The sequence below is a fragment of the Protopterus annectens genome, chromosome 5.part1 (assembly GCF_019279795.1).
Source record: "Protopterus annectens isolate FY-2018-M chromosome 5.part1, PAN1.0, whole genome shotgun sequence".
NCBI classification, from domain to species: Eukaryota; Metazoa; Chordata; order Ceratodontiformes; family Protopteridae; genus Protopterus; species Protopterus annectens.
This window is the reverse complement of record NC_056736.1, coordinates 245,236,751-245,250,308: the sequence shown is the minus strand read 5'-3', so window position 1 is coordinate 245,250,308 and position 13,558 is coordinate 245,236,751.

Genomic DNA, 13,558 nt, shown 5'->3' with positions numbered 1-13,558 from the left:
TTTAAATGATTTCTAAATATAACAATATTGCCCTTTTTAGTAGAGTTATTTAAAGAAGTTTTTCATCCTTAGTATGCATTATCATAAAATAATAGTGTAGTGCAAAATTAGAACTAACCTGGAGAAATACACTCCCCCCAAAAAACAAATACAAGTTTAATGTTCAGTCTTCAGAAATTCCAGGACAGTCCTCATAATGGGAGGCATGGCAGTCCTTTAATAGCCATCAAAATTTGCCTTGCTTCTTCAGGAGATCTAAATTTAAGTTTTAGGTCTTTATATTAAAATCAAAGAAACACACCTCACTGGAACAAAAAAAAAATCATCAAATAAACTACATGTACAGCCAAGTAGTTCACCAAATTTAATAGACATATTTCACAATCCACAATATACAGTAAGCACTTTCATCCATGCAGGACTTCCTCAGACTGAATAATGTGCTCTAAAACATTCAAATATAAATACAATTCTAAAAACAAAACATGACTCAATTAATAATGATGTAACTTCCTCCTTTTAAGGTACGCTACAAAATCAAATCTATCATTTAACCCAGGTGGATAGCATGCATTCAGCCTTAACTGCCATACATATTCTTTCCACCCGAGTTCCTCCTCGGCATCAAATCTGTTATTAACATTTAACGCTTCATCCAATACAATAAATATGAAGTCTACATGGCATGCAGTGTTGTTTTTGTAATGCTTGCCCAATGCATTTTTTTCATCTTTCGTAGAGACAACATATTTATGCTCGTATATTCTCCTATTTAATTCTCTTGTTGTGCAGCCTACATAAAATGACTTGCAGGACAAACAGATTGCCAAATAAACAATAAATCTAGATTTGCAGCTGCATCTTCCTTTTATCTTAACTTTATACCCACCCACTATTAAATCTCTACTCTCAGTCATTAAAAAATTACACATATAACAATTAAAACACTTGTACTTATCCGGATTCATAACCTTATTCGGGGGGGGGGGGGGGTTCAATTTAGCTTGAAAAAGATTTTTGAAACTTTTTCCTTTCTTCTGTACAAATATTGGCCTTTCTTCCATAGCTCTGGAAACCTCTAAATCTGACTTGAATAATTTCCAGTTGTCGGTACTATTATTTTCATAGATGTAGTGTCTACACTATTTTCTATCTGCATAGACATAATAAAGTCATTCTGTTTAACATGAGGATTTTCAACCAACTTTTGTCTTGTTCTTATCAGTTGGCTATCTTTAAGGGCTTCTGCTACTACACTTTCTGGATACCCTCTCTTGACAACAAGAGAATTACTACTGGTAAAATAAATCTAAAAATTATTCACTTTAGTCATGTGACTTTATAATTGATTACTGAACTTATTAAAGACAAAAGTCCTTCTTTTTTCTACAGCTAAAATTACCAAGTTATGACTACTTATTAATCAAAAGTTAAACTAGAACCAGTCTGCTATAACCAGCTTGTGCGGAAGGCTCACTCTGTGCACAATATCTAAACTAATAACAAAGGTATTCTTAATATCATATTCCTTTCCCAGCTAATTAAAGATTAACTTCAATGAGTCCTCAAGGGGTTTATTAGCATCTAAATGTTCAGGAGATCTAAATTCCATACTAAGAATTTGCTGCTGAATATTGCGGTGAAAAGGTTGAGTTCTGACAACTTGAAATCTCAAAGTATCATATTTATTTGTCAAATCAAATATATCTGCTTCCAGTTATCATTGACTAAATTAAGTTTATAAATTTATGCTTTCTTTTCTATAATAATTGTTTTATATGTACAATTTCAGTTGCATGTTTCAAGATGTTTAAAGATCCAGAAGTAGCAATACCAATGTTGGTTAAAGTTATACTTGAGGATATTATAATATACCTCTGATTTTCTGGTTGCAAATCAGTACTTTTCTTTTAAGTAAAGGATGACAGAGGATTCCAAATAACAGAAGAACTTTGCTTTCCTCTCTACCAGAAGCACTTGATTTCTCAAAGCAATTTGGCTGTCCTGCCTGGCAACATTGGTTTGCATGTCTGAGAGTGGCATCAAAGTTTGATAAACAATCAGGTGAAATCTAGGTAAATTCCTTATTATATTAAAGTTAATGTGTTGAAGCTTTGTAAAGATTTATTGATGAATGGGTGAAAAAAATTTGATTTAATAAGTGACAAACAGAATTGTCACTTACCTATGAACCTATACTCGACAGAGGCATTGGGAACTAAGGTCTGGTGGCAAAATGCCAGGGTAATCCTATGGGCTATACTTGTAAAGGCTCCAGGGCTATTAGTCTAGTACACACCTATGAACCTATGCTGTAGCAATATCTCAAAATTTGCAACCTGATGTACCACTAACTTTAGAAAAGATTATGCAAATCAACAAAGAGGCATAATTAGTCCTGAAGACTGCTGATTTAAACATGGCAAATTATGTATGTGAGTTAAAATGTAAATATTGTTGCGGGATTAAAAAGAGGCATCATTTTGGCAAACAAATAAAATGCAAGAGAAGCGGAGTGAGTGAGTGTAAGCTTATCAGATACGCAAGGTGTGAATGCTATCCTCCAGAGTCATAGCAGTGTGTTGCATGTTGCAAAAGAAGTAACAAATGGGCCATTTTGTTGCTGTTTAAGACAAATCTAAGTAAAAAAAAAAGAAAAAGCAAAACAAAAAAAAAAAAAAATAAAGCAAAAGGTTTAGTCAAACGTCAGATTTTGCAAGGCAAAACATACCCACGGCCAGTACAAAAGACAGAAACACTTTTTTTGCCTAAATAAACACTTATTCTTGTAGCATTTAGTGTTATTCTCTGTTTCTATAACATTTTTGTTGTTTCAGAAACAGAATAACTGTTTTATGCATCTATTAAATATAGAGGAAATATGTTTGTCCTAATATCTCAGGACATTTTTGCCATTTTTCAATTTTTATGCACACAAGGGACAGGTGGTAACTCTAACATACAGAACTCTGGTAGGTTTCAAGAATGATACTGGGACTGATTTTACAATCATATCAAGTGCTACCTATACAGTTTTTCTTCAACTGCATGAAGTAGAGACAGTTCCAATGTCTGAATGGAAGGATCACACATTTGAATTATTGGTTTATATACTTGAAGCAGATGGGCTTAATTGCCAGAATCAGTTGTTAGTACAATTGTTAGTACATACATTTTTGCTGAAATTGGTCTGCTAAAATCAAATGCTATTCTAAATTCATGGTGTGCTCCAATAGCTCCTGCAATTAAAATGAAAGGCCATGTGTATTAATTTAAAAAAGGCTAATGATACAGCTATGCTATGCATGCATCATTCATCAAAATTTCAAATTCATATTATGATCATGTTGATTGATGATGATAATCCTTGATGGAGATAACCAATGGGTAAGAAGCTGCACTATTGCAGTGAGAAGATTCTGTTTCAAGAATCTACCATTTAAGGGGGCGTGGCCAAGATGCCAGACTGCTAGCAGCACTGAACATTAGCTGTGCTTATAACATTTTTATTCTGACAGGAAATTTAATCTAATTTTTGGAAATACTAATCTAAAAGTATATCAGAGGATTTGTGAATATGGGTCCTTTATTATTTTTCAAAAATTTGTACTAAAACATACGTTTTATTATTTTTTCCTGTCAAGAAGTTTTTCCTCATGAAATCCAAGTATGAGTAACTCAAAGAACTCTCATCAGGACAGTATGGTAAAGAAGGAGCTGCAAACATTAATAACTACTATTCAAGAACTATCTATAAAAATGGACAAAATAGAGAATAAAATAGATACTATTAAACAAGACTGTAGTAAGCAGCTGGACATTCTTAGTGAAATGGCTATAAAGCATTCTGAACAAATTGCTTCTATCGAGGAATCTGTAACAGATATGGATGGCAGACTGATGGAATGTGAAAGTCAAAATTAGTTTCTTTTGAAATAGAATACAAAACTAACAGAAAAGCTGGAAGACCTAAAACGTAGGTCACAGAGAAACAACATTAGAATCTATGGAGTACCAGAAAAGGAAGAGGGAACTGATATGATTCACTTTCTTAATAACTGGCTTCCAACAGCACTAAATCTTTCTGAAGCCCTTTCCTTCAGTATAGAGAGGGCTCACCGGTTACTAGCAAAACCTTCTTCAACAACAGTTTCTCCTAATCCCAGATCCATCATTGGATTTTTGTCCTCCCAAGATAAGGATTTGCTTCTGAAGTCTGCGTGGAATAATTCTCCCATCAAGATAAAGGACAAACTCATTCATTTCGACAATGACTATACTTCTTCTGTAATATCTAGAAGGAAAGAATGTGTTCCCTTGATAAAATCTCTTAAAAAAGTTAACATCAAAGCACAAATTCTCTTTCCCTCCAGGATAAAAATATTTTTACAAGAAGGTGAGAAGATATTTAGCTCTTTGTCAGTGGCTTTGGACTTTATTCACAAGAAAAAGATACTAACTGATATAGCAGACATGGAATGGTCTACACAGAGTCTGAAAAGATATGCAACTAAGAACACTTGGACTGTCAAACCAAGTGCAAATAAAAAATTATAAGACAAATAGGATTGTTATCAAATAATACTAAATACTTTCTTGCAGAACTCTTTACTTAATGTTTTATTGGAATATATAAACAAAGCAAAGGTAAAGTGTCTTTATTTTACATAATAAAATAACGGCTCCGGTGCACAAATGAATAATCCACAAAGCTTTATTCCAAATGAAAAGTGAAGTGCTTTTCCTCTACCCTGCCAGTTTGGTAGACTTCATCAGACAAATCAGCTGTGCAAAACAAGAGAGTGAAATACATTTTTTAAAATAAGATTGACATGACAACCAGCCTATGACAATTACAATACAAAAGTCTAAATAACAACAGAACTTACTGGCTAAAGTAGTTTCAGGAGACTCCTCACTCTAAATACTCTACCTATTTAATTATACTATTCATATAAAATACAAAAAATGTGCAAAAATAGTCATAAAATGTATCAATTGACACTTTCCAAATACTTAAAAACTAATAAATATAATTTAACGCAAAAGACTTTTCAGTTTAAAAAAAACTCATGCATGACTCAGAAACCAGGAAGTAAAGCTAAAAATGAAACTAGAAGAAAAAGTAACTGTTTTTTTTGTTTTTGTTTTTTTCATCTTTTTTGCATCTAAAGGTATGGAATCAATTTAAATATGTATTTTAACAAGCTAGGACTTTAATGGAGTAATTATTTTACTAGTCTAATGAGGACAATTGCATTTTAATGCTACTGTATGGCTGTTGCTTTGAAACACTGAAGTCTGACAGGATACCATTCTTTGCGTTGATAGCATACCCTAAATTATAATATATTAATATTTGACTACTTAACCAATTTCTTTAATATTTTGAATGCAAACATATATATATATAGGATTGAGTCTCCTTTTCCTTCTGCTACTTTCATGCTTAAGCAACTTTAATCTATATTAGGTATTCTCATTGATGCAGATTTAAAGCAATATGATCAGACTCAGTTGCAATGATAGTTATAATATGATCCAAATCTTTTTATGACCACATACACTGTAGGAATGGATTGTTAAAATGTTCTAGGTCACTCTATTCTGTTCAATTAGAATTAATAGACCAATATATGCTCCCCCTTTTTTTCTGTATTGTTATAGTTATAAACCCAAGAGATTGTAATGCATGTATAAAATATATAGGTATTAGAAGCTTATGCCGATAAAGCAACTATGTTAATTGGTGAAACTGACTCCTTATTTTCCAATACCTAGTAGTGGTTTACACAATATTACATACAAATCCACTGAGATAGCCTGATGGACTTTTTAAGTTCATATTTGTTTGAGTTACCTTAGAAATGCTTTACTGTTTGTATATACTACATTTTAAGCAAAAGCTGTTTATGTATGTTTTTGGTGTGTGAGATGGTGTTACAGGGTGGTTTATTTAATTTATTAACTAAGCCTGGAACTTTAGGTTCCATGTATGTATGTTTTCTTAGTAATTGGTTTCAGAATTTGTTTCTAAAGCTTTTTGACTTATCCATGATACATAACTTCATGAATTACTTCAAGTCATTATACTTGGAAGGTAATATTGATGCTCTAAATATAACTTTAACAAATGATGATATATAAATACTTATCAGTAAATATTAATGGCTTAAATAACAATGTCAAAAGAGCTGGTTTAATTAAATTCATCAAAATGCACAGAGCTCAGATAATCTTCTTGCAGGAAACCTACTTGCTGGAGAAGGATTTGCAAAAATTATCATTTAATGGTTTTACAGTTCCCACAGATTCCTGCTTTAGAGCCAAAAGGAGAGGTACTCTTATACTGTGGAATAATACTTATACACTATCTAAAATTTGAAACACATTTTCAGATAAAGATGGAATGTTAAGCTTAGTAGTGCTAGAAGTTAATAAGAAATGCTTTACACTGGTAAACTCATATTGGATTCCTGGTCAAGGAACTAAATATGTGAAGAAATACTTGGATCTCATTACTTTACATGCAAAGGGAGAAACTATTCTGGCGAGAGATTTCAATTGCTTGTTATCAGATGAAGACACCTTTAAAAGTAGTAAGGTTAAACTAATGACACAAGCTAAAAAAGTAAACAGTTTTATATCCTCAATGAATTTTAGAGATATACATAATTTAAGAGTTCAAAATTCACTTCAGTACACTCATTATTCTTTCCAATTTGGCACACAAACTAATATTGATAAGATTTTATGTGCCTAACACTCTTTACTCTAAAATAAGTGATGTTGCAATACAATCATGCCCACCCTCTGACCACAATGCCTTTTTGTTCAGCTTGACTGTGAAAAAAGATGATATAATTTTTCAAAGAATCCCAGCCTATGTTACTAAGTTAAAAGGTTTTAAGGAGTGGTTATTAAAAGAAATAAATGCATTTATGGAAAACAACAATAATGGTGAAGTAACAGATATCATACTCTGGGATGCATTAAAATTTCAGATATTTAGTGGAGTTAAATCTTTGTATTTTCAAAGGAGAAAGGAATGGGACAAGGACCTTTCTGATTTACAAGCCAAAATAGATAAGTTGAAACTAAATTTAAAATTAAATGATAAAGCAGTACTTGCTGAAATGTCTAAGCTAAACCACAAATATTTAGAAATATTGAATCATAAGGTTGCTATAAGCTTAGAAAAGATTAAACTACAGTTCTATTCAGTAAACCCCAGACATTTACATAAACTAGCTATCAGATCCAAACAAATTAATAAACAAATTCACATTAATGAAATTAAATACAAGAATAATAACACAGTAAAAAGAAGAACTGATTAAGGAGGTATATTAGTAGCCTTTAGAAATCATCGGTCAATCAATGACATGCAATCACCACTAGATTCAAATGATATAATAGATGCATTTCTACAAGAAAAAATCAAGACTAATCTATCAAAACAACAAAATAGTACCCTAAATAAACAAATAACCTTAGTAGAAGTGAAAGAACAAGTTAAAAATCTGAAGAATAATAAAGCCCCAGGGTTAGATGGGATAATCTCAAAAATATATAAAATTCTTCCAGAGCACACAATAAAGTTATGATTAAACACATTCTCCATGGTTAAACAAGAATTAATTTGCCCTCCCTCATGGAATTATTCAATAATTTCCCCCATTCTGAAACAAGGTAAGGACCCCAACTATTTGCATCCTATAGCTCCATATCATTGTTAAATATTGATTATAAAATGTTCATGTCTATCCTGGCCAGAAGACTAAAGAATATGTTACCCAATCTAGTACACTTTGATAAAACTGGCTTTATCTTACATAGAAAAGTACACAACAATTTTATTAAGCTACTTTCTCTGATAGACATTGCAAACAAAACCAAGAAACAATTAACTATTATTAGTCTGGATATTTATAAAGCATTCGATTCCCTTAGTTGGTCATACTTACAAAAAATCTTTAAAGAATTTAACTTTACTTCAGATTTCACTAAACTGATATTAAATATTTATAGTGATTCTAAAGCATTTGTTAAGATTGGTTCATGTCTATCATCCCCAGTAAAAATTCATAAGGGAACTAGACAAGGTTGCCCTGTATCCCCATTATTTTTCACTTTATCAGTGAAACCTTTTGCTTCATTTATTAGAAATAACCCAACTATCAAAGGATTTCATGTTAATGAGGGATACTGTCCAAAAGTTCAGCTTTTTGCTGACGATATTCTACTAACATCCAGTGACACAGAAGGCTCTTTACAACATATCATGAATGCCATAACTGTGGAAAAATCTCAGTGCTCAATTTTAATCAAAATAAAACCAAAACACTTTTAATCAATAAGAAAATAAATAGCAATTTGCAAAAATACAATAATTTCAACTGGGAAAACGATAAGATAGATTATCTAGTAATACGTATTAAGAATAAATGGAATGAGACTATTAAATTTAACTTCACTATAAGTTATAATCATTCACTGGTAGCTATAATCAGTGGCTTGACTAAAAAGTGAAACAAACTGTTTTTCACCATGGAAGACAGACTTACATTAATAATAATGATTATTTTGTCCATGATTTTATTTTACATACAATCATTGATTTTACCTCCTCCTAAGAAATTCTTTAAACAAATAGATTCCTTATTACTAGCTTTTCTTTGGTTCCCAAAGAAACCAAGAATAGCCTATAAATGGCATGTTAGAGCCTGGGACAGTAATGGGACTGGCTTTCCCAACATAGAATTATATTCCAAATCTGTTATTATTAACATAATACTACACTAGATTTCATCCATGTACACCTCTAGTTGGAAACAACTTCATGAAATGCATATAACTTCTTCTGAGAACTCAGAAACCCAGTTTAAGGAAACCTTTGGAGTTAAAATATTTTGGATACTCCGTGAATATTGCATATATAATAAGAAATGTAGCCGCTTCTCACATGGTATAAACCAAATATTTTATATTTTCAAAAATATAATTGACAACAATTATAGTCTAAAGAACACCTTTTTCATTACATTTCCCATAGCTGATACACCAGATTGCCTAGATACCTTCAATATCAATAAGATGCAGAATCTTAAAGAGAATAATCTAAAGTTTTGGTACCAGTTTATAGACAATAAGAACATCAAACAATGAACTTTCTCTTAGCCAGATATAATGTCTGTCAACATAAGTGGCTCTGTATTCAATCTTTAAGACAGTTTGTTGAAAATAAAGTGAGAGTGTCAATAAATCTGGAAACTGATATTATACCAGGATTGATACAACTATTCATATGGTGTAGTTTGATGAACATTGAACATAAATTAAGTATATCACCGGTATATAAAATCCTACGAGAAGACTTGATTACTTTTGACCAAGCTTTTTGGAATTACTCTATAAAGATTAATGGTGACCGTTTATCTATTGATAATAAGAAACAGTTATAACATTCAATAAAAAAAAACACTTCATCATCTTTATATTGAAGACTATATACCTGGAAATGTATTCATAGAAGCTTTTACACTCCACACAGACTTGACCTTATAACCAAGAGTAATGAAAGCAGATGCTGGAGGTGTGGTGATATTCTTGAAGCCAACTGGGTTCATATGTTCATCAAATGTAGAATTCTCACACAATACTGGAGTGATTTTAGACATTTCACAAAAGCCCTGTTGTCCGATAACTGTCAAATTACTAGCTCCTTGATATTATTCAATGTCCCTACCACAAGTGTAATTCTTAGACATCAGTTACCTGTTCTTTGGTTAATTCTAGCTATTGCTTGAAAAATTATTACATTGAACGTGAAAAATAAGCAAGATCTTATGTTTACTGAGTTTATTTCAATAGCAAAATCTGTATGTAAAAAAGAAATGCAAACTATTTATCAGAGATCATCAAATGTAACACACAAAAGACTAGCTTGCCAAAAATTGGAGAGAGTGTTAAATAAATATTGATTACCTTTCTTGGGTAAAGCAAATGCTTATCATGGATGTTTGTATATAGTGTAAATAGTTATTATGTTTTATATTGTTTATTTTTAATACTTTATGTCCATGTTTATTAACAAAATTTAATACAAATGTTTTTGGAAAAAAAGAATCTGCCATTTACTATTGCCTAAACATCCGAAATCTTTCAGTGTAAAATGATTGATTTAGTCAAGAGACTCAATGGTGATCTTACTGTTGTGAATGACAGCTTAATATTTCTTCCTTATCAAGATATGCATCGATCAATATTAGAGGTAGTGTTCTAGCCTATCAAAAATTCTGGTTAAAGCTAAACCAAAACAAATGCTGTTGCAAAAGACTACATGTCAAAGTCACGGCATAAATATTAATGAAGTCAGAGCAAACCCAGGCAGGATCCAATCAACAGCCACGTTAGAGAATCCAGAAGCAGTTTCCAGAAAATAAACCTGTGGTGAACCTGTGGTTAGAAATAGGACTAACCAGCTCTATGTGTAATAGGACTGTTCCTGTATCTTCAAGCATGCTATATCAACTGAATATTCATAACAAGGGTTGAACTTCCTATCCAGCTATCAGTACTAACCATATTTTTCAAGGTCTAAGTGCAAGATACCTAGGCAAAACCATTAGCATTAGGAAGAAGTGTTTAATTTTGGTTATTAGCTAGGCTTATAATAGTCTACACTCACAACTGCTAGGTACAGTGTTTGATTCTGGTTATTAGCTAGGCTTATAATAGTCTACAGACTGATAGTGTAGTGCTTACCCCTGAACAACTGTATGAAAACTGTATGAATTATATATGAATTACGAGTGTCTGAAAACCCAAGCTTCTGACAGGGATATATATATATATATATATATATATATATATATATATATATATATATATATATATAAATATATATATATATATATATATATATATATATATATATATATATATATATATATATAGATATAGCTCTCTCTCTCTCTCTCTCATATATATATATATATATATATATATATATATATATATATATATATATATATATATATATATATATATATATATATATATATATATATATATATATATATATATATATATATATATATATATATATATATATATATATGTGTATATATATATATATATATATATATATATATATATATATATATATATATATATATATCCCTATCAGAAGCTCGGGTCTTCAGACACTCGAAATTTATATGGTTGAGACCATATGATCTTTTTTCTGAAAACGCAACTTCAAAAAAACAGCAAAAAATTATCTTTTTTCTATGTTTTTGCAGGGGGAAAGCCCCCCTGTACATCCTACACTACCTGCATACTCTATATTTCAACTCCCAGATTGCACTACAGTACGAAAAAGGGTAAATTCCCTGAGCCTCACTGTACTACAATATCCATTCAAAAGCTTCCAGTTTTCGGAAAATCAATCATATGAATTTCAAGTTTCTGAAAACTTGAGCTTCTGATAGGGACGCCGATGTGTGTGTGTGTGTGTGTGTGTGTGTGTGTGTGTGTGTGTGTGTGTGTGTGTGTGTGTGTGTGTGTGTATATATATATATATATATATATATATATATATATATATATATATATATATATATATATATATATATATATATATATGTATGTGTGTATATAGATATAGATACATATGTATACATCATAGACAAACCAGTAAGTAAAAACTGCAAGAAAGACCTAGAAAAACTGGAATCTTCATTGGGTACCTTAAACCTCCAATACTAGAGGACCTTGTATATATGCAAATGACCCATTAATGACATGCTAGTGTTTCAGCTATATGATTTCTGAATGTCTATGACTTTTTACTTTTGAAGTATCTATGAGTAGATTCAGGCCAACAAAGTGAAATCCTGCTAACTGTAGACATACATGTTTCAGGTCTTTTTTTACCTTGACAGAATAAATGATTTGTTTGGTACTACAATATGTGTGTGTGTGTGTGTGTGTGTGTGTGTGTGTGTGTGTGTGTGTGTGTGTGTGTGTGTGTGTGTGTGTGCGTGCACGTGTGTATTTGTGTGTGCGTCTGTCTGACTATGAATAAAAGGATGTTAAGGAGAAGGAGTTTATCTCCCAAATGTAGGGTGCAATGGAGTTGACCGTCTAAAAATGCTTACACTTGGAAAAGTTATCCTTCTAGTTTTTTGGACATGTGTATTTGGTGTTTTGGTTCCTGAGCTTCTTGTAGTATCAAGTTCCATACTGAAACCCTGTATATGCAATAAACTACTATAAGTAAACAAGATAAGTGACTACTTTTTCTAAAAATGCAGTAAGATCTAAACAAAAACATCCTTTATAATTACAAAGCCATAAATATGAAAAAAAAAATAATAAAAAACAAACTCAAAAGCAGATTGTTATGTACAATGATGTCCTCCAGGATGGGCACTTTTGGTAAGTATTGTGTCTTCCTGTGGTGTGTAGATCCTCTGACTCTGGTGCTGAGCCTCATAACATCAGTGAGTTGCCTACTATTTCCTACTTTGTCTGGATTATTAATTACTTATCCACCTTTAAAATTTAAGCATGCTGTTTGGCACCAGTTATCAACTAAAACCTTTCTCCACAGTAACTAATGGGATTTGTCAGATGTTTGAGTTTCATACCTCTCTCTCTCTTTATATATATATATATATATATATATATATATATATATATATGTATATACATATATTTACATGTATATTTATATTTAAATATCTATATAGCTATATCTACTCTATCTTTCTATTTTATATATATATATATATATATATATATATATATATATATATATATATACATATATATATATATTCAAATATCTCTGCCTCAGAATTGATCCTTCCCTCATCATCTTTCATATCTCCTAGGCCTGTGCTTCAATTGAAAGACATCTCAGGACAGCTTACAAAGAAAATAGAGTTCATACCCCTTAAGCAAACATCTTTATTGTTTTCCTAATTGAAAACAAGCTATGCCCTAATATCTTTTGCTTATCATCTATGTCTTCCCACCTGTAGATGATCTTTAATAACATTATTTGCTTCATTTCTCTTCTAACAGAGAAGGCTGCATCTTCACATATCTCTTGCTTGATTAAGTCATCAGCCTGCACGTGCAAGGGAGTTTTGTTCTGTGTTTGTTCACTCCGTTTTACAATGACCAATGCCTAGGATACCACCCTACTCATTTCCATATCCTGTGTGGGATTTATAGGTCTTACTAAGATGCTGAGTTGAAGGTGCATTGGTCTTTCTTCATCTTCCCCCATCCATACTATACTCATACAGATCTTGGCCTAGTGATGCCCCTGCTTCTTCTAACTCCACCGTATCAAATTAGAAAACTAGCAGGCATTTTGGACTAATCTTCCAGCATATATTGCCAGTTCCTCTAAGTTTGTAACTACTTTGCTAACACTGGCTATTTAGTCATGTCTTCATTTTTTTTTTTTTGCAACATACCTATCTCTTCTCACTTTTAAGTATTCATAGACTTTGTTTTAGTTATTTTTCCCATTTCTTCC